The sequence below is a fragment of the Cricetulus griseus genome, chromosome 2 (genome assembly GCF_003668045.3).
Source record: "Cricetulus griseus strain 17A/GY chromosome 2, alternate assembly CriGri-PICRH-1.0, whole genome shotgun sequence".
NCBI classification, from domain to species: Eukaryota; Metazoa; Chordata; class Mammalia; order Rodentia; family Cricetidae; genus Cricetulus; species Cricetulus griseus.
The window spans coordinates 83,198,187-83,217,280 of record NC_048595.1 but is presented as its reverse complement, the minus strand read 5'-3'; the positions used below and the strand labels follow the sequence as shown (position 1 = coordinate 83,217,280).

Below are 19,094 nucleotides of genomic sequence, written 5' to 3'. Positions count from 1 at the left end.
TAGATGGTGTAGAGCTGAATTCAGCTGTTCAGTGGGACCCTTGTTCTATTCTAGAATGGAGATAGAGGAAACAAGATAAAAAAGGAGAAGTGACCTCTGTGCTCAGGGTCATGAGCAAACCGGAGTTAGAGCCCTGGGGCCAGAGCTGAGGCTCTGGCTCAGCATTTGTGTTCTTGCTCCACAGTTCTGCAGATACCAGCAGGCCCACACCCCCACTTGATCTATGATGTAAGCTGACCAGGTTTGCAACAGGCTGGAGGAGGGTTATCCTATCCCCAAGCTCACACAGGCATCCCTGGAGAAAAGAAAGTTTTATCAGAACTGATCCTTGGTTCTCTAAGTCCAAGGGCTCCCCTCCCAACAATCCCTTTGCCTCTGGGAAAACCAAAGTAGGATTCAGAAGTCCTGGACCTGAATATTGACTTATCTAACACTTACTGTGTGACCTTGAACAAATCACTTCACAACTCTGATCAGCTGTTTCCTTAAAACTTTAAAAAAAAATGAGGAAGGTGAATACAGGTGGTCTCCGAGGCCCGCCAGAATGCAGACTAACCATAATGATTGTCAGAGAGTAGTTATGCCCTTCAAAAAAGCAGAAACAATTCAGGTTCCTTATCATAGTCACTGTTCTTGGGGTACAGACCCATATCCAGACATGTGACACGGAGATTACAGAGGGAAGGATGGGCAGTAGTCAGCACCTCAGGACTCTAGGAACAGGTTAAAGGAAGAAGGAAGTCAGCTAGCTGTCTTAGGCTTCACCTTGAACTAGGAGAGCATGGGTGTGGTTATGTGTGAGCAATGGAGGTGGTCAATTATCTTCATTCCCTTCTAGAACAGATGGGTGCTATTCAGCTCCTATCAGAAGAGGTTCTAATTACAGACACCTATGTGAGAAACCCTTTCCTACTTCCTCTGCATCCCAAGGTCCCTCTTCCCGGCTGCCCTGGATAGCAGTTCCATTTGTCTCCCAACCAGTTTCCTCTCTGGCTCTCTGCCCTTCACTGTGCTCAGCATTCCCTGAACTCTTGCTTGACTTCATGTATGTTCATGTGCACATGTATTCTTCAGCCAGCCCTCCTGCCGCTGAGCCTCAGGCTCACTTTCCAGGAGAGCTCTTGGTGATCAATCTGCCCTCTCTGTTTCCAGTGTCTTCTGCAGACCTGTTCAGAAGGCATCTTTCCATTGCAGTTAATATCAGTCATTCATTGCTCAGACAAAAAGCAACCCAAGATACATTTTCTGTAGAGGGCTATTAATGCCATTATTGCAGGAAAACAGCATTCTAGTGGTCTGCCTGGTTGGAAGATTAAGGTTTGTCTAGGCTAGCCTAGGAGGTGGACCACCACTTATGGCAATCTCCTATGGGAAAAATGCATTCTGAGACTCATATTCAACTCCCAGAAGTCTTTGGGAACATAATACAACACATATATCTTAAAGTGGAGAACATAGTATGTATGCTGAGTAACTGAAATTGTGGCCCAAACTGTAGAATGTGGAATTGAAAGCCTCCCTTGTCCCCCAGGGAGATCAACAGCTTAACAAGCCGATTTGTAGAGAACAAGACCAGGATAGAGCCTAGAACTTGGCCAAGGGTACATAGTTGGTGACTTGAAGGTCTGCCAGAGGGGATACAGATGGTCTTAGAAAGCAGTGTTCCTCTCACTGAGCAGCTATGCTGTCATTAGGAAGCCCCCAACCTGTGAAATGTTGGGAACTGAGTAACTAGCCCCCATGGTGACGGGCTGACAGCATGGGGCATTATCTGATCAGCAGGCATGTCTACAAATTCTGGGCACGTTCTGACTGGAAGAGAATGAATGGGCTGCTGTGTTTTACCTAAAGCTGGGCCATGTGGAGTACAGCAGGGGCTGACAGAGACACTCTGCTTCCTGTAGCCTGTTCTAAAAATAGCAGTGGGAACATTGCTGAGGGGAAGAGGAGGGGGCTCCTTGGGATCTGGGTGGGGATGCCTCGCCCCTTCCTCTTCCTGTCAGGCCCTTTATGAGGAAGTCCTACAGGTTCATAGAATTCAGGTCTAGGAAGGCCCTGGACGCCTAGAGCTGAAAAAGGACTGTTCGGCAGTCACCAAGTCTGGGGACAAGGTTCCAGAAGGTGGGCTCTTTTCCTTCCTGCTCTTTCAGAGGGCCACCTCAGGTCTCCTGAGGCCTCTCTTGTGGCCTTGGGTGCTCAGGGCCTGGGAACTCCTGGGACCGGATGTGGTCTGCCTTCCTGAGAGCTGCCTGCCAGGCGAGGAGCCCCCGGACTAGTCCACCCTGTTCCTTGACCTCAGCCAGCTGGCTTTTAGTACCATACCTTCCCTTTACTGGTGTCCCTTCCTTGCTGTCCTCTCTTGTCACTTCCTGCACTGTCTTCAGACAGACAGCCTGGAGGAGAGAGGACCTCATAGCCCTTGCACCTTCTCTGCCCTTTCTAGGGACAGGCAAAGGCAGCTGAGGGATCTGCAGGACTGCAAAATGAGGCAAGAGCCCACGCAGCCTGCATCCACTGTATCCTGTCGTGATGGGAGGGGATGCACAGGACATCTCTTACAATGCCCTACAAGAAGTAGGTTCCCAAGCTGGGTGTTGGTGGTGCACGCCTTTAATCCAAGCACTCGGGAGGCAAAGGCAGGCGGATCTCTGAGTTTGAGGCCAGCCTGGTCTCCAGAGCGAGTGCCAGGACAGGCTCCAAAGCTACACAGAGAAACCCTGTCTCGAAAAACCAAAAAGGAGGAGGAGGAGGAGGAGGAGGAGGAGGAGGAGGAGGAGGAGAAGGAGGAGGGAAAAGAAGAAGAAGAAGAAGAAGAAGAAGAAGAAGAAGAAGAAGAAGAAGAAGAAGAAGAAGAAGAAGAAGAAGAAGAAGGTTCCCAGTAAGAAAAGCAAACTTGGAGAAAATTAGTAGTGATCCATGATGGATTCCCCACGACCCTCTACTACAGCAGAATAGCAAGGTTATTATTTGTTTGGTGCAGTTGATTTTGTCATTGTGAAGAATTATAATTCCTGTAATTGATGTTTTTTATGGAGAAGACATTTCATACAGATGAACCAGGAAAAAACAAGGGTCACCCTTTGCTGTGCCCACTGTTAATTATTATTAATATTTTGGGGTATATCCTGCCAGAAATTTGTTTCCCACACATATTTCTTGTTTGAAAGTTAGGGTTATTTCCGGATACAGTTTTTAAATCTGCTTTTTCTCATTTAACAACGTAGCATATCCACATTTTCTGCTAATACATGATGTCCTACAACACCACTTTTAGAATATTTCATTTTGTAGTTGAAATCTGCAATAATTGAATCATCTTTAAGAGTTGGGTGCTTGGGTCATTTTGAGTCTGTACTGGCTACAAAACCCTGACATAAAAAGCCTTAGGAATGAATCTTGGAATCCCCCAGGACCCATTTCATGCCATAGTATATTGTTTGACTCTCAATAAATATTTATTGACAAAGATTTTTGTTGGAATTAATTTGGGGCAGTAGGATTTCTGGGTCAATGGGTGTGCGTCTGTAAAGTGAGTTCTTGCTCTAGTAGTTGAATCACTTTTCATGTGGCTGTGCCGATTTCTAATGCCATCTTAATTGGAACAGCTGGTCTTGTTTGGCCTCAGTTTCAGTCTCTCTCTCTCTCTCTCTCTCTCTCTCTCTCTCTCTCTCTCTCTCTCTCTCTCTCAGCTAATGATAAAACTCAAGATCCTGTACATACTAGGCACATTCCGGTGTAAGAGATCCCATTTTAAATACTGAAAGTCCTACTTCCCAGGAAACAGACAAACAGATATGTTAGGAAGAGACCTACTATTTCCCTGTACCCTCAGTGGCACTATATATTGTTACATTAAAAATTTGTTTTTAGATTTTTATTTTATGTGTGTGTTGCTTGTGTATATGAATATGCACCTACATGTGTGCCCCATGCTTGCAGAGGGCAGAAGAGGGTGTCTGGTCTTCTGGAGCTAGAGTTACAGATGGTTATGAGCTGCCATGTGTGTGCTAGGAAACAAAAGCAAGTCCTCTGTGATAGCCACAAGTGCTCTCAACTTCTGAGCCATCTCTTCAGCCGATATTATTCTATTAAAAAATAAAAATAAAAGGGCTCCCTCTGATTACTGGAGTCCCTGGGCATGTATTTACATGCCCTTTGGTCACTTAATCACCTCATTGGGCAGTAGTCTCTTTAAGTCTTTTTTTTTTTCCGTTGAGCTGTTTAAAGTTGAATTGTTCATTCACAAAGAGATCTTTATATAATAAGGGTATTTGCACAGTATCCTTTCCATTGAAGTTCTACACCTTGACTTTAATTGGCCAATATTTTTGCCTCACTGCTTTCATTCTCATACTTCTGTAGCATGCACCACACCAGTTCTGTAAGAATGTTTTCCCCTTCTACAACCACCCTAAGCCTGCCAGTCAGCCTGTGGCTCCCTTTGATTTTTCTCTGTAGCTCCTAGATGCTGTTGAAATTGTTTGCAGCCATAGATTCTGATTGTCACTGTTTTAAAACACTACTTCTATTGAGTTTTAAGTCCCCTCTAACTCTTGATTATGTCATCAGTCAGGAAATCTCCAAACATCCTTGACACTTTCTATGGCACACCATCTTATCCTTGACTTCCAGGCTTTCAGTCACTGTGCAGAGAGCTTCCTATGGGTATTACACTTTCTTGGTTCTTTTAAGTCTGAAAATGTTTGGCCCTATGCTAGAGTCAGAGCTTGCTTGAATAAAGGACTCTAGATCAACGGCCCTTTCTTCTAAGAGGCCTGAGTGTGCCTCTTGTTCTTGTGTCTTTACTATTGCACTGTTGACACACTTTCTCAAATCCCCTCATGAAAACAACCAGGATTTCTCTTCCCCATCTTTGGAATTGAGAAACGTCTCCACTCAGTGGTTCTCCCTTGGCAGTGGTTCTCCATATTAACTCCCTAAGTCATTTCAGTCTAGAAGCCCATCTTTTCCCTCAGCTCAAAGACATTTGCATTAAATGACTTTGGAATTGTGTTCCATGTTCGATTTCTACTTCCTGAAATCTCTGCTGCAAATAATAATTAATAATGATGATGGCTAAGTACGCAGTGTGCCTTCCTTCTGCCATGATATGTAATTCGTCCAATTCGGTTGTTTTTATTCCCACTTTATTACATTTTTGTTATTTCAAAGAAGTTTTATTGGTAATAACCCAAACTTGGGACCAACTCAGATGTCCTTCAGTGGGTGAAAGGTTAAAGTAACTGTGCTGTACCCATCCCACAGAATGCCACTGGGTTAGATTTTTTGTTGCTATTCAGATACCTGAGAGAAACAATTGAAGGGACCAAAGATTTGTTTTGCTCACAATTTCAAGGGATTCAGTCCATCATAGTGGGGAGGGGGAGGATACTGAGGCCTAGAGAGAGAGGGACACATCTATCAAAGGTTCTTCAGTGAGTTTAGACTTAGGACCATCCATTCTTTTTGTGTCAGCCTCCCTTTTCAGGCATCATCTCTGTCCTTGGGACTCCTGCTGCGTGGCCTCCTAGCAAATCTCCCACTGTGTACTCCTGCCCCCCCCCTTTTTTCTACATATCCATCCCTAGTGTTTTCTTTTCTTTTTTTTTTTTTTTTACATTTCTTATTTGAATTAGAAACAAGATTGTTTTACATGATAATCCCAGTTCCCTTGTCCCTCCTGTCCTCCCCTACCACCATCCCCCCAACTAAAACCCTACCTATCACATATCCTTTCTTCTTTCCCTGGATGGTGAGGCCTTCCATAGGGTGTCATCATGTTTCTTTTGGGATAGGGCCTAGGCCCACCCCCGTGTGTCTTGGCTCAGGGAGTATTCCTCTATGTGGAATGGGCTCCCAAAGTCCATGCCTATGCTAGGGATAAGTACTGAACTACTACAGGAGATCCCGTAGATTTCTGAGGTTTCTCACTGAAACCCATGTTCCTGGGGTCTGGATCAGTCCCATGCTGGTATCCCAGCTATCAGTCTGGGGAGCAAGAGTTCCTCGATGTTCAGGTCAACTGTTTCTGTGGCTTTCACCAGCCTGGTCTGGACCCCTTTGCTCTTCACTCTGCATCTGGATTCCAGTTTAGTTCAGTAGTAGTAGTCTGCTTCTACTTCCATCAGCTGCTGGATGAGGGCTATCGGGTGGCATATAAGTCAGTCATCAATCTCATTATCGGGGAGGGCATTTAAGGTAGCCTCTCCTCTGTTGCTTAGATTGTTAGCTGGTGTCATCTTTGTAGATCTCCAGACATTTCCCTAGTGCCTGATTTCTCTGTAAACCTAAAATGTCTCCCTCTATTATGGTATCTCCATTCTTGTTATCCTCTATTCTTCCCCAGACTCAACCTTCCTGCTCCCTCATGTCCTCCTCACCCCTCCGCTTCTCCCCTTCTCATTCTCCAAGCTTTCTCTCCCCTCCTCCTGTGCTCCCAATTTGCTCAGGAAATCTTGACCCTTTCCCCTTCTCCAGGGGACCAAGTATGTCTCTCTAAGGGTCCTCCTTGTTTACTAGTTTCTCTGGCAGTGTGGATTGTAGGCTGGTAATCCTTTACTCTATGTCTAAAATCTGCATATGAGTGAGTGCATACCATGTTTGTCTTTTTGTGATTGGGTTACCTGGCTCAGAATGGTTTCTTCTAGTTCCATCCATTTTCCTGCAAATTTCAAGATTCCATTGTTTTTTTCCTCCTGCCCCTTTTGACATCTCTCTAAATAGCAGCTGAGATGACTCAACTATTTGTTGATCAAATCTGGTCCCTTTCTTGCTTCTGAATGTTTGTTGAGTGACTGCACAAATGACCAAACATTTTTAGAGTGCCTCCTGTGCTAAGGACCAGTGATATATCAGTCAGGAATTCACCCTCTACAAGTGACCCAAACCCACTCCAATAAGCTACAGTCTGCAGATATGGAGGGTAGCTTTTTTGTACAGTTGGTTGGATTCAGGACCTTGACCAATGTCACCAATAACCCAGTTTCACTGCCTCCACTGCTTGGTTCTACCTACTTATGTGTTGGTTTACTCCCTTGGTGGTGGCAGTAGATTCCAGGAGAGCCAGGTTATGACCTTATGGTTTGACTCCCTCATTTCAGCATTCGTGATGAGCCCAAGTCTCTTTGGCCCACGTAGGATCATATGCTCATCCCAGTCACTGAAGAATGGAGGGTAGGTGAATGGACTGGCTGAGGCCTGGGTCACAGGCCCATCTCTGGAGTCATGTGACTCACCGGAATTGAGTATGAAGGAAGTAGAGGCCCTCTGATGGCAGAGAAGGGTAGATGGAAGCTGGTTAGGCAGACTCTCAGCATGGTCCCCATCACCACAACTATTTGTTGTGGTGTGAGGACAGTTAGGAGAGACATAGACAGCAGCCGATTCTGAAAAGCATGCGAGGGATCAGCTTTGATCGGGACAGAGGGCTCTGCAGGAGTGTCTGACTGGCCTGGCCAATGATGTTAGGAGAGGGGGCAGGGGCTTGGGGTATGAGAAGGCTTGTTCTAGATGAGAACCTTAAAACAGGCCAGTGTTGGTGCAGGAGTGAGGAGGATGAAGGGAGCATGAGATAAAGCTGGAGGAGGGTTTGGGTGAGGCCGTGGTGCCGCCCCTACAGCCCTGTGACAAGGACTTTGAACTTGGTTCCAAGGGCAGTGGGAGCTTCTGGGGCTGGGTTTGTGTGGTAGAGAGCTCACAGTGGCCTCCTAAGGAGGGAACAGGGAGCCTTTTGGAGCTATTGCCCTTCCATGCTGCTAAGGAGAGATGATGATGGCTTAGACCAGAGTGGAGGCACTGTCTCAGATGGATAGGAGGTGAGACCTGCACACTTTGGTGATTGGTGGATGGGGGGTCTTGGGAGAGGGCTAACACTCCAAAGACTGCCTCAGACATATAGTTCAATGCTGGTCATACACTGAGCCCAGGGAACAGTGGGGAAGGAAGAGTTTCAATGACCAGCTTACCAGACACACTACACTGTAAGAGGTAGTGTGAATCCCAGTTAGTGAGTTCTCACAGAACAAGGCTGGTTTAAACCAGAGCCTCTAACCAGAGGAGGCAGGGCCCTTTGCAGAATGCTCACTGGGTGTGATGTGTTACAAACTGGCCTGCCCTGGACTCCATTCAGTTGGATGTGTCCTTTGAGCCCGTGCTCAGCTGTGGCAATGAAAGGTTGTTGTGGGAGTTTCTAAACCTTGTCATTTTACTACTTACCACATTGCAAACCTGTGATAAGTTAGGTCCCTGTGCCATTCTGCAGACTAATTTTTGAGGGGACTGGTCTAGATCAAGCCCAATGTTCATCTTGGAGACAGGACCACTGAGGCTCAGAGATGGGGTTGTCTTCACTTCTGAAGGCGGCAGCAGAGTTATCATGTCACTGCAGTCTCCTCTGCTGACCTTCTGCTTTGATGGCCTGAGTTCAAGCTCAACTGTTCAAACAGAGGGCAGGCCCCTGGGAGAGTGCAGGAATGAACTACTCCTGGCAGCTAACGTCACAGGCTTGGATCTCCCCAAGGTTCAGCCTGTAGCTGAACACTTCCCAGGAACTCAGGCTGTCAGGACACAACCCAGCTCCAGAGCTGGAAGGAGCATAGTGGGTCAAGGATTACTCCCCAAACTTTGAACTCTTGGGCCAGCATGTGGACAATTCGGGTGGAGCCAGGGAGGGAGATGGCACGGTGCCTGGCCATGTTGTGCCATGACAGCTACCCAAGGTCAGGCCAGCACTGTGCATGTGACAGCAAAGCATGTTCCAGGCAGGATACAGAAGCCTGCTGGGACTGCTGGCACATTCTTGGGGACAGCTCCAGAGGGTGGCCTTGGGCTTCCTATTTGCAGCCTATGGGCTTCTTGTTTGTGGCTGGGAGCATTGTCATTGTGATTAGGGCAGGGTCTGGTATGCTGCTGAGAAAGGATGGATGGCAAAGCGGACATTGAGGAAGCATCAGATGGAGGCAACATATGCAGTTGGGAACCTGGGCCTCAGAACCACTCCTCCTGGACTCAATGCAAAAGCAGCTTTCAAGTCAAAAGGAGTATGAGATAGTTGATTCTGGAGCCAAATGTGAATGATCAGGGTCTCGGAAAGCAGATTCAGATTGCCCCAAATACAGTTTAATGAGGTTTTCTTGTTGTTTCCTCCAGTGAAAGAACAGAGAAAGTCATTAATCAAAGCTCTTTTCAAATTCATGGGTAGAAACATTAGGTAGGTAGGTTATTGCACAGGGGGGGACATCTCTGCCATAGGCCTCAGATGTGCTGTGCCCTTAGCCTTAGGGTTGGTGGGAGCCAATAATATGTTAGTACATTCTGAGAGGCTTCACCTGACTGAAGCAGACAATGGATGGCTGTTAAGGGGAGGAACAATAGCTCAAGACAATTTGGCTCCAAGAGCTTCAGCATTCCAAAACTCCACATGTATGGAAGTTCTATCAGTTGTCAGCCTTGCAGAATCTTTAACACAAGTAAGGCTCTCCCCCCCTCCCTCCCTCCCTCCCTCCCTCCCTCCCTCCCTCCCTCCCTCCCTCCCTCCCTCCCTTCCTCCCTCTCTCCCTTCAGTTCATACCATGTCACTTTTTGGGCCTTACTGTCTGGACCCATCAGAAGTGCAAGCTGCTGTCTGTAAATGCTAGTGATGGCCAGCGGTCATCCCACTCTGTCAACTGTTAGGCCCTCCCATTACCCCTCAACAGATACCATCATAATGAACTTCCTGTTGATACCAGCCCTCCCAAGGAGTAGGCACAGAAACAACCTGTTCCATGCAGTCCTGAGCAGTGGGTGTGACAAATGTGGGCACTGATGCTACAGGCAGGGGCTGGCCTGCCATGTGCTTGCCTCTAGGGCCCTAACAGCAGGGCAGGTCACATCCTCTCCTACTGCTTACAAAGCCATGTACCTGCTCTTCCTGGTAGCATATGCCTTGTTTGGAGGACACATGCCACAGGCAAAAGGGTGGAAGAAGACAGAGCATGTATGCTCAGACTCCTGGTATAGGCTCTGGAATAGAGCAGGGGCTCTGCAGGATTTGAAACGATACATTAAAGTTTCTTGGCTGACCCCACGGTAGAAAGGGCCTTTCTATACCGAGTCGGTAGAGCCCTAGTCATGAGTCCCCAATAAGTTACAGCCCAGAACTCCCTAAGTGGGCCAGCACACACTGAGCTGGACTGGTGTGGGCGTGTTCAAATGTCATTGTCAAGATCCTTCTTCCCCCAGGTGGAATCTACAGGAACGAGGGTTTCTATCTATCTTCACATGGCTCTTGACAGGGTCTGGGGACATAAACTGAGATAAACTGGTCATAATACAATGGGAGCTGGAAGGGAAGGTGTGCACAGCCTTGTGACAGTGAATGTTGCAGGGGTCAGCCTGTGTCTGGCAGTGTGCTATATCCTCAGGGTCCTGCTGTATTTCCCTAAGGACCTCTCTAGAGCTTAGGGGTCCTGCCTGCCTTTCATAAATGGGAGGTGGGCCCTTGCTGAGCCTCCCTGGTGCTAGCCCTGGGAGCTGCTGCCTTTGCTTCTCACTATACTTGTGAATGCGGCTGTTCTCAGGCTCTTGGAGAATGTGCCTGTGGGATGTGGTGGAAAAGTGAGCTGGGCTTGATCATTGCTCTGTTCCTGCTATCATGCCCCATTGGTAGACTTCTTAATTCCTGCTTACTCATCTGTGAAACGGGGATATTAGAAATCATATCCGATAAGATCCCTAGGATTTAATGAACCTATCAGAAGGGCTCACACCAGTGACAGTGCTGAAACAGAATGTCAACGAATGTTTATTACACAAAATATATGGATCAACAAATGGGCTGGGCCCTGAGTGTCTAGGCGCTGACCCCTGTGCCCATGGGGCATCTAAATGTCACTGCTCCCTGGGTCCCATTCCTCCCACAATGAGCAGTGCCATCATTGATGTTAGGCATAAAAGCACTAGGCTGCAGTGGACGGAGCACTAGACGGTCAGAAATCCCTGCTCCCAGCCCAGCTGCACAGTTGCTCTGTGTCCTTGGGAACTGGGTCACTCTCTCTGTCACCTCCTTTCGAGGCCTCTATGTGGGAAAGAGATGGTAAAGGCTGGCTCTCGAGAAGAAGTAGCTTGGCTGAGGTGACTCTCTGGTCCTGTAATAGGCCATACTTTGAGAAGGGCATTGGCTTTGCTGTTGGTGTTGGGGTGGTGGAGACGCAAGAGGCAGTGGCTTCTCTGGGCTCCCCAGGTTCTAGATGCTCTCCAGTCTGTCTTGGCTGGCTCCTCAGGACTCCAGCTTTTCCTTTGGATGCCACAGTTTCGCACATTAATGAATGAGTTCTGGCCCTAGTGTCCTGGGTTGGCAGAGCGGTTTTGGCCCTCGTAGCACGATGTCTAATATGGCCTCATTCATCTGATGGCTGCCATCCATCTCACACATTGGACGTCAGCTTTGTGAGTGCAGAGCCCAACCTACCCTGTCTGTAAGAATGGCCTTGGCTCCTTTTATTACCCATAAGACAAGCTCTGAGTACAGTTTTTAAGTAAGCGGTCCCCACAAGGGTGTTCTGCATCATGGACCCTGCTAAAGATCCTCTCATAGCCACGCCCTTATGGTGCTTGTGGGCGTGAGACACACAGATGGGCAGGCAAGGGCACAATCAGACACACCTTCAGGTCTTCAGAGGAAGACCTTCAGAGGAAGAGGTCAAGATACCATTCTGTGCTCTGTTGTAGGGTGCTGGGGTGAGGTGCCTAGAAGCCAGGAGGGTGGGGCTCCTCTGCCCAGTTCTTTGTAGGGTGCCATCTTAGGAGCTTTCTTGCTAAAGTGGGAGTAGCACGGGCTGGGCTGCCAGCCTTTCTCTGGGAGCACCATCCACACAAGAGCACAGCCAGGCTTCAGGGTCCAGCTCAGTGAGGACACAACTGATACAGTAGTGGGGAAGCACTGTGGTGAAGAGTAGGTAACTCAGTGTCTTCAACCCTGGCCCCCACAGTCACTGATCATAGTTGATCAGCTCTGAAGCCAGGATTCTTCCTGTCTGAGGAGTGTGAGAGACCCTACCATCCAAGATGCAGGTGAAGATTAAATGAACGAATACAGGCAAAGCTCCAAGCACAGGGCTTGGGCACAGAGTCTGTGTTCAGAAGAGTGGAACCTAGAGTCAGCTCTTGAACACTCTGGACTCTGAAGATGTGCAGCTTTCAGCCCCATTCTACAGATGTGGACACCAAGGCTCAGAGAAAGGCAGGGACTTACTCAGGGAAACCTAACTGGCCTGGGCTGGAACTAGAATTGGCCAGCTTTGTCTCTTGTTGAGATCACATTGTCTCCTCTCTTGGTTGCAGTAATGGGCACTTCTTGGCCATTCTGTGGGAAGGAAGCTTAGGTCCTCTGTCTATCTCAGATTCCTCAGAGTTTCGTGCACCGGGTGTCCAATAAAAACATGTGTGTCCAGCTGTGCTGGACAATGATGTGAGAAAGACTGAGGCCACCACTCCCTGACCCTGAGGCAGCTACGTTCTCAGTCAGCTGTGCTGACTGCAAGACCCTGAGTTCAATTGCAGCTGTCCACTGAGACAGAGCAGCATAGGGGTGGGGGTGTGACAGGGGAGCCTTGATGATTGGCTGGGTCTTGCTAGGGAGTGGCAGCCTCAGCTTTGCACTGCTCCAACCCTGGGAGACCTCAGGATGTGTGTGTGGCTCAGGGTGGAATTCACTGAGGATTCCAGAGTCAGGGGTGCTGCTGGGAAGGATGGGCACCCCTCCCTCCAGAGCAGTACTTTTGGGGACCAGCTGGGGACCTGGGGAATGGGCAGCAAGGGACTTGGGGATGGCAATTTTAGTTGAGTACAAGCCAGGCTACAACTAGCGCACACTTTCTGCTAAAGGATTGGCCCGCAGAGGACTCTCTTTTTCAGACATCCTTGGGGGAAAGTGGTTTAGGAAAATCACAGACTTTTCTATTTGATGGAAGCAAGAGAGTCAAGCCTCTCTTCTGAGTGGCGGTGGCTGGCTGAACCGGGTATGTGTTTGGGAAGGGCACTCACAGAAGGAGGAGGAGGAAGAGGAGGAGGACAAGTAGGAGGAGGAAGAGGAGGAGGGACGGGTGATGCAAGGATTTTGAAAAAAGAAAATAAGAAAGAAAAAAAAAAACGCTACCTCCATGTGGGAGGTGGAACCTGGTCATTTGGTTCTGCTTTTCCCAGCAGGTACCGCTCCCCTGGGGAACTTGGGTAAGTCCATAAATAGCTCTACTGACACAAAGGAGCTCTGTCTGGGGAAGGCAGCCGCTTGACACGCCGGCCGGCTGCCCGCCCGCCCTCGGGAGGAGCCGGGTGGAGACCCGGGCGGGTGGCCGGCAGCAGCCGAAGCTAGGAGTTTCCCGGGTCCTTGCTGGAGTGTGCTGGGTAGGTGCCTTGATGACAAAGGTGTGTGTGCGGTGGTGGTGGGCAGTGAGAGGGTAGTCTTGTTCGAGACACCCCATGTCCCTGTTTCTATTGTTTCTTCCTCAGGGCAGCCATTGAGAGACATCTTGCAACCAAACAGGCTCTGTTCTGTTCTGTGTGTGTGTGTGTGTGTGTGTGTGTGTGTGTGTGTGTGTGTGTGTCTGTCTGTCTGTCTGTCTGTCGGGGGCGGGGGGCAGTGGCCCCTCATGGGTAGGAGGCAGACGTCCACTGTGTGCTGTTTCTCCTTTTCCAAGCTAGCCAGCTAGCTTTTCTTTCTAGGAGAGACAAGGAATGTTTGGTGACCAGTTGGGACAGTGCATGGGGAAGGAGCCAGCGGGGTTGGCTATTGTGTCAGGGATGCTGGCCACACACCAGGAGGCACTGGGGATGGCAGTTCTTGTGTAGATCCCCTGGCTGGGGAAGAGGTGGACTCCTAAGCCTGTCTTGGGGAATTAATGCTAGTCTCTGAGGTCTGCCTTTGGAAACACAAGCAGGCTTGCTGTGTGCCCCATGAGCTCAAAGCCACCTCCCTACTCTGCCAAGGGAAGAGCCTGCACCTGCTTCCTTGGCTCCAGCTGAGACCCACTCACTCTCAGAGCCAGCCCCTGTAGGTGAGTAGCAGAGACCAATTCTATTCTCAACTTGGAGAGTCCATGTCTTTACTCTAAGTCTTGGGCTAGAATGGGACCCTGAGCCCAAAGAGGGGGAAAAGCCTTGGCTAAGTTCAAGTAGCAGGTCTATGGCTGAGCCAAACCAGGATGAAGGACCTCTGCCTCCCAGAACGGTGAGGGCAGGACATATGGGAAGTCATTGCCCAGCCCTGAGCTACAGGGTCCCACTTGAGTGCCATTATTTGCACAAGACTCCTGACTTAATGCATAGCCACCAGGCCCCCTCAGTAACTCTGGAGAACTGTTTCCCATCCAGATGGTCTCTGGCTTTGTACTGTGGGCACTTTGCTCCCTATTAGGGTGGCTGGAGTGGTTGCACACCACCAATGCAAGAGCTGCAGCGGCTTGCTCCTGTGACGCTGGCAGGATCTCAGCCAGAGTCCAAGTTTCCATCCAGGCCCTCTGAGTTCTCTGTGCCTAGCCAAGGGCCACCTCCCTGCTTCCTCAGCCCTAGCATGTGGCATGGCTTAGCCCAGGGCGGGGAGCATCTAGGGAGCCAAGTTGCAGAGTGGGGGCACACTCAGACCCAGCCTGGCATCCGAGAAACAGGAACATAGTGAGGGTGGAGGCTGTTGAGAGAGTGACGACCTGTCGGGAAGTCTCCAGGGCTTTGAGCCAGGATGGTCCATTAAGCTCCTGATTATAGGTACTAGTTACCAGTGCAAGTACCGTACTTCCCAGCTTGCCTGCCTTTCTTCCTGGTTTTTGCATGCTGTTCTATCGGCCAAGAAAGCCCCTCTTTTCTATTCTCTAGATCTTAATCTCACCTAACTTCCATACCTGGAGTTAATACATCTGTTTGCTGGTGGTGGCATCTCTGGTGTCTGCTTGTGTCCTATTTATGCAGGATGTGGGTTTTATTCATCCCTTAGTCACCCACGAGCCCAGCTTTTTCCCAGGGCGTGGTTGGAGAGGGGTGTTGAGATGCCCTGTCGAGCTAGGGTTTCTTGTTTGTTTGTTTGTTTTTCCCTGAAGGCCATGCTCTGATGTCCAGGTCAACTCAGACTGCCCATCCTATCTCTGTGACTGACAAGAAAGTGGGCACTGCCAAAGAGGACCTGGCTAGGAGCTCCTTAGGAGGAACCATAGTCTCTACACATCAGTGTGATATTAGGAGGGCCAAGGAGTTGAAGGCTGGGTCTGGTGGAAAGTGAGGCAGGGAGAAATTTGACTTAAGTCTGCCTGAAGCCATAGAAAGAGCCTATTCAGGGGTCATACTATGTTGGGTGGTGACTATACCATAGTCCGGCCATTGATGGTAGAAGGTACAGCTCCGGATGGATCCATTGCAACACCCATGCACTGCCCTTTGCACAGACTATAGCGACTTGGAGCTCAGCTTCCTGGACCACTTTGGACTGGTCATTGCTTGAGCTATCTCTTGAAGACTGGTTCTCTGCCAGGGGTCTGCCTGGCTCTCTCAGAAGAGGCACAACTGGGGAGGGAGGACCCATGCCCAGCCAGATCCCTGGGGAGCTTTAATACTGTCTCCTGTTTGGTCTCTGAGCATCTGGAGATGGTGGCGTCTGTTTCCCTTCTGGATAGAGAAGGGATTGAGACAGAAAGGAAATGCTCACCTGAGGTTACATGGAACCCAGGATGGTTTCTCAGTCCATGTCTCTCCCCATTGTGTTGTATCTCAGAGTATATGAGATTCATCTTGGAGTACTCTCTCTCTTTTAGACTTCTCAGTGACACACTCCTTTTGGACTCTTGGGCTTACTGATTGAGTTTGCTAATCTCTGGAAAAGCAGTGTGTGTGGTAGAGAAAGCAGCTGTTTCTCTCATACCTACCTGCTCAGTGACTTTTAGGCAGATTTACCTGTTTTTCTAGCTCAGGTTCCCCTTTGGAGCAACCTGGGACTGGATCTGATATTGGTAGGCACTTTCTGGCCACTGGATTCTCTGGTTCTCTGTAGCCCTAGGTCCAAGAGTCAGGGTCAAGACAAGGTTCAGCTTAGAAGCAGCCTCTGACCTCACTGTGTCTTACTCAGGCGCCTCTGGGTAGAAGTCTTCTCATGCAAGCTGCAATCCAGGCCCCGGCTGGGAGGTTTGTTGTTGTTTGTGGAGCCTGTCCGTTTCCAAGATGTCATTGCTCAGGGAAAACCATCATTCCTCCCAGGGATAAACAAGGCTGCTTATGGCTCAGCCCCCTAAGTCTAGGGAGGCTGGAACCACTCACAGTGGGCCAGCTGGCCTCAGTCCCAGGGAGCTGATGCCCATCTGCCCTGCTCCCTCTCCCACCCTGCAGAGTGGGGTGGAGGGGGAATGCACCACTAGCCACTTGGGAATTCAGAGGGTCAGGAACTGAGGAATGGAGAGAAAGTCCCTGGTGTCCTCTTCCCTTTGATGGTAGTCTGGGTCATCACAGTAGATGTGCAGAGAGCTGCCAGGGTACCCACTATCCCAGATGGCCCCGGGTATCTCCCTTCTGGGCACGATGACCCAAGCCACAGCCAGAGAACTACCCAGGCCCCCAGCTTAGGGAAATGGGCTGTGTGGTGAGTTACAGGGGATTAGACGGAACATTCACCATCTGCCCTGTCACTTGTTGGTAGGTTAGCCTTGGTCTGGCAGCAGAACCTAGAGACAGGTGCCAGAGGGTGAGGGGACATGAAAGGGGACAGAGAAAGGGCTGCACAGAGCCTCTGAGGACCACATGGCTGGCAGGAACCTTGAGACAAGGCTGGAGGAGGTTAGGGAAGGACCATAGAGTAGAAGCTGCCATGGATGGTAACTGGTGTCTAGTCAGGACATGAAAACTTCACTCAAGAGACTGTAACTGATAGAGTTCCCAGTTGGTCCAAATAACACCTCAGTTCTGCCTTTGCCTTCTCCTTCTGTCCTCCCCTTCTCTACCCACCCCCTCTCTTTTTTCTCTCATTTCCCCCCCTTTCCTGTCATACCTGTTAAGTACCTTTGTGCAACACCCTTTCTGGGTCTTGGAAGTGTCGACATAAAAGGCTCAATCTGCGATCTCAGACCCAGACAGCATAAGTAAGGGACAGTGAGATGGATGTGTTGGTGGCCCACTGTCAATGCCTTGAGAAGCATTAGTATAGCCTTGGAACCTCAATGAAGCTTCCTATAGGAGTGAGGCTGTCTGCTCATGCACATGCATACCTCTCCAAAGAGCAAGAATCCATCCTGGTTTCTCCACTTCCTTCCTATGGAGATGTGATTTTTGCCTCGGTGTACAAATTACCCTCCAGCCCCAGCCACACGCTCCTTCTTATCTCCAGAGGCTGTCTAATTTGTCTTGTAGGGGTGTAGACTCTGGACTTAAGAGCAGTGACCCCACTTCACAGTTTGTATCTCTCCTGCCTGTGGTTCCTCTGGCAGTTGTCAACCTCACTGGTCAAATGAGATGCAAATGCAAAACTCTCAGACGAGGAGGAATCCTGTCTGTGGATTCCAGGTCATCTCACAGAGGACCAGATGTCTTGTTTCATAGGTGGCTGTTGCTAAATACAGCCATGTAGGCGAGGTGCTTAGGATGGGGGGACTGACACAGAAGGTGATGGGGGGTGGTGCAGGCAACAGCTTTTTGGAGGGGGATAGTTGGGATGTGTTAGAGAGGTATATAAAAGGTGGAGAGCTCACAGCAGAAAGATCTGCTGTCTCCAGCAGAGAAGACACCAGTGAGGGCTTTTCTTTGTCTTTAAAGTGAACTTTTAATCAAAGTCTAGTGTACTAGAGAATGATGGCAAGAATGCAGCTAATGGCTTTTCACCAAATGAACACACCCATTCAGGTCCAGAAAGAAAAATTCCCATGTTCCAGTGTGTCCACAGTCTCTGTGGTCCCGGTTTCTCTCATTGATTGCCTGCTTACCATGCACTTTGTGAAAATGGGACCCTTGAATAGATGTTCTTTCATGCTGACTTCTTTCCTCGAGTGCTTTCACGGTGATTCATCAACATGTTGTTTCACATTTTATTTTGTTCAATTCTATTACTATTTAGTGTGTTTCTCTAGATGCATACCTCAGTTTACCCCTTCTTTCACTTTTGACAAATGTATTGGGTATTCCTAGTTCCAGGTTTCAGTGATGAGTGTTGCAAGGACCTCCTTGAACATGTCTTTTGAAGTACATCCATCTTTCTTGGGTATACCTAGTTGGCAATAACTGACTCACAGAGATGTATATAATTAGCTGGGTAGATGCCATCACAATTTCCCAAAGTATGACACCAGTAAACCGGCTTTCAAGCCATGTATGACATTGCCTATTGCCCCTTGTGCTCAGGAACACTGTTGTTATAAGATGTGGTGATATCTAATTGTGTTTTAAATTTACATTTCCTTGATGACTCATTAGGTTGTGTACTTTTACATATGCTAATTGCTCATTTTGATAACCTCTGGCAAAATGCCTGTTCAAGCTTCTTCCTCACTTTCCTGCTGGATCATGTCTTCCCCCACCCCCCACAGGTTTGTGAGAACTTAAAAAAATATTCTGGATGTGTGTTCCTTATTGGCTAAATGCACTGAGTATATGTTTCCCAGTCTGGGTCTTATTTTTTTTTATTCTTGTCAGGGAATATTTGAAGAAAAGAGATTCCTGATTTTAATACAGTCCCATCTGTTAACCTTTTTTAAAAAATGGGCTCCAAGTTCAGAAAGAGACCCTGCCTTGGTAAATAAGGTTGAGAACAATTGAGGAGGCAATAACAATATCAACTTCGGTCCCCCACACACCCACACATGAATGCTCACCCAAACTCATGTGTGTCTACACACATGCACACACTCATGCCAAACGTATGTACACATTCAAAATAAAAAATACGAATAAATAAAACCCAATACAATGTGACTTCTAGACTGCATCAGTTACCCCATCTGTGTGGACATCAGTAGGTTTAGTTATGAGAATTATTGTTATATGATATTGTTCTGGAATAATGACAAAGAAGAAAAGTCTATATGTAGGGAGACACTGTAGCCCCACCTCCTAGTAGCCCAGACAGGTGTGCCAGGACACGCTCATGAGGGCGT

General features: G+C 48.6%; 1 protein-coding gene across 8 annotated transcripts in view; it reads left to right on the top strand.

Annotated features, from left to right (window-relative positions):
* Nucleotides 1-19,094, top strand: part of Rgs3 (regulator of G protein signaling 3) — a 118,869-nt gene that overhangs the window by 75,169 nt on the left and 24,606 nt on the right. Inside the window, exon 1 of one of the 8 annotated variants that reach the window (XM_027400306.2) lies at nucleotides 13,074-13,209. The exons of 6 other annotated variants lie outside the window; for them this stretch is intronic. The gene's annotated coding sequence lies outside the window, so the exon portion shown is untranslated. Of the gene's footprint in view, nucleotides 1-13,073; nucleotides 13,210-13,229; nucleotides 13,384-19,094 lie in introns of those variants that run through there. One more of the 8 variants, XM_027400305.2, reaches the window with a different exon arrangement.